Raw genomic sequence first — 2,561 nt, 5'->3', positions numbered from 1 at the left:
TTTTGCATTCCTAAAAAATCATATTTATAAGAATATTATATCGAAAAGAATTATTTACATGGACTTGATGTTTAGCAAATTTGGATGAGATAATGATTACTTTTTTTATGTTTTTTTTTTAAAAAAAAAGGTGAAAAAATGTGGAAGGATGTAATGGAAACACATAATTAATAAATTGAAGTCCAGTAAAAATAACAACTTCTAATATATACATTACAAAAATAGAATGCCTAGATTTTCTAAAACGTAAACATATCCAGCCTACATTTCTATCAAGAATATTTATTTTCATTATGATGTTTACTCGGAGTAAAAAATTATAAACAAATCTTTCTTTTACTTTTAATATTTGTATGATTAGAAAATTCTTATTTTTGAAAATAATATAAAACGGTATACGTATTAATTTTCTAAGAATAGGTACAGGGATGGCAATGAGTTAAGTCGGTAGAGATACATATAGTGTCTATTTTTAATCTGATTTTTTAAAAAATATCTGTGAATATTTTAAAACCTGTGGATACCCACAAAAATTTGAAAAAAAATATATTATATATACTTTTAAAATAAAATTTAAATAAAATTACAATATATATAATATAAATTAAATTAAATATAAATTAAAATTTAATTTTTTAATTAAATTTACCCTAATCTCCAATTTGTAAGAATAAAATTGCAAGCATAGAACTCCAAGATCAGAATAGTAGAGAAAATCCCAAATTAACATAACACTACAAGACCAAGAATCCCAAAACTTCTTAAATCAGAAAAGAAGATCATAATCTCCAAACTCGCTAGAAGGTCAAGAAAAACCCCAATCACAGGAACTAGAATTGTCAAAATGGGTCACAACCCGCGGGCCAACCCGGGCCACCACGGGTTTGAGCCAGGTTGGGTTTGAAAAAATTGTATTTTTTTTTTATGCGGGTCAGATTTAAACCCGACTCATTTAAACTCGACTCATGTGGGTTGAACCCGTGGTGGGCCGGGTTGACCCACCAACCCACCTACCTAAATTTATTTTATTAAAATTTAATTTTAATTTTATAAAAAAATATTTATTATTACTTTTTGCTTGAAAAAATTATCTAAGTTCTCTATTTTCAAAATTATAAAAATTTGTTTAGGTTTAAATTATAAAAATTTTGTAACTTTTTTATTTAAGAAAAAATTGTAATTGAGTGGATCAGTGAGCCAACCCGTTTACCCACCAACCCGTGGTGGGTCGGGCCGGGTTCGAATTTTTCTAGCTCGCTAGTAAACGAGCCGGGTTGGGTTGGCTCACTAAGTGACCAACCCGTGGTGGACCGGGCCGGGTCGAGCCGGGTTACCCATTTTGATAGCTCTAACAGGAACCCTAACCCTAAATCGTGAGAAACAACAACCCTAAATTTCGAATTTCAAAGCTTTCAATCCCGAATAAGAATCCCCAATATTTCGCCACTACATGCAGAGGAAAAATAAAGAAAACTCAATCCCAAAATCGTGAGTCGAACACGAGAATCAAACCACTGTGCTGCGAAGTTGTCGCGAAACGTAGAAGTCCTCCTCCCTTACAAGACGAACCAGAAAAAGTGAAGGGAGAGGAAAACTCCCTCCTTGTTCAACGAACCAGAACAAAGGGAAGAAGAAGAATAATAAGGGTCATGCGCCCTTGTGAGACACTAGGGAAGACGATAATGTTGCCGAAGTCACGCCATCTCTGCATGACCGTCTTCGCCACAGGAGACAACCTCCTTTGCATGAGCCACAAATGATTTTCCCCAAGTTGAGTTGTCTACGCGAGAACAGAGTTAGAGAAGAAGCTTGAAGCTTCTAAATTTACTCGCGAGAAATATAAAAAATAAAATAGTTTATGATAAAAACCAACAATTGGATAATTAAGATTTTTAATTAGGATTTCATAATTTTTAATTAGAAAATTTTTCTCTTTTTTTAAAGAGTAATAAAAAGAAAATATAATTTTAAAAAATATTAATTAAATTATTATTATTATTTTTTACGGATAACGAGTATCCATAAGTCGGATAGTATAATACCTATATCCAACCCATTTAATTACAGATATTAAAATATCCACTGCATATTACTCACGAATAATAAATATAAATATATGTGAATAATAATTATCCATTACAATTTGATCTATAAGTAAATTTTTGTCAACTCTATAGGTATAACTATATTTTGTTAAAAGAAAAAGATAAAGTAATATTCAAATTGTCATTGTTCATTTAACAATTATTTAGATAAGAAGGAAATATAAAATTATATATTTATTTTATATTTTAATGCTTATTTTTCTAAAACAGAAAATACAGTAATATAAGAATTTTGTGTTCTCATTTTTTTCCCAATTGAATAAGTGTGATTTTTGTAATAAAATGCATGATTACGATTGAAACTTTCATATATATATATATATATATATATATATATATATATATAAACTAAAGTTCAATAAAGTATAACTATATTATTGCATTATGGAAAGAAAAAGGTTGTAGTTTGTAATATAAGAATGCAACTATATTGAATATAATATTTTTTTAATTAAA

This window comes from Vigna radiata, unplaced genomic scaffold (genome assembly GCF_000741045.1).
Source record: "Vigna radiata var. radiata cultivar VC1973A unplaced genomic scaffold, Vradiata_ver6 scaffold_305, whole genome shotgun sequence".
Taxonomy (NCBI): Eukaryota; Viridiplantae; Streptophyta; class Magnoliopsida; order Fabales; family Fabaceae; genus Vigna; species Vigna radiata.
Note: the sequence above shows the minus strand (reverse complement) of the source record.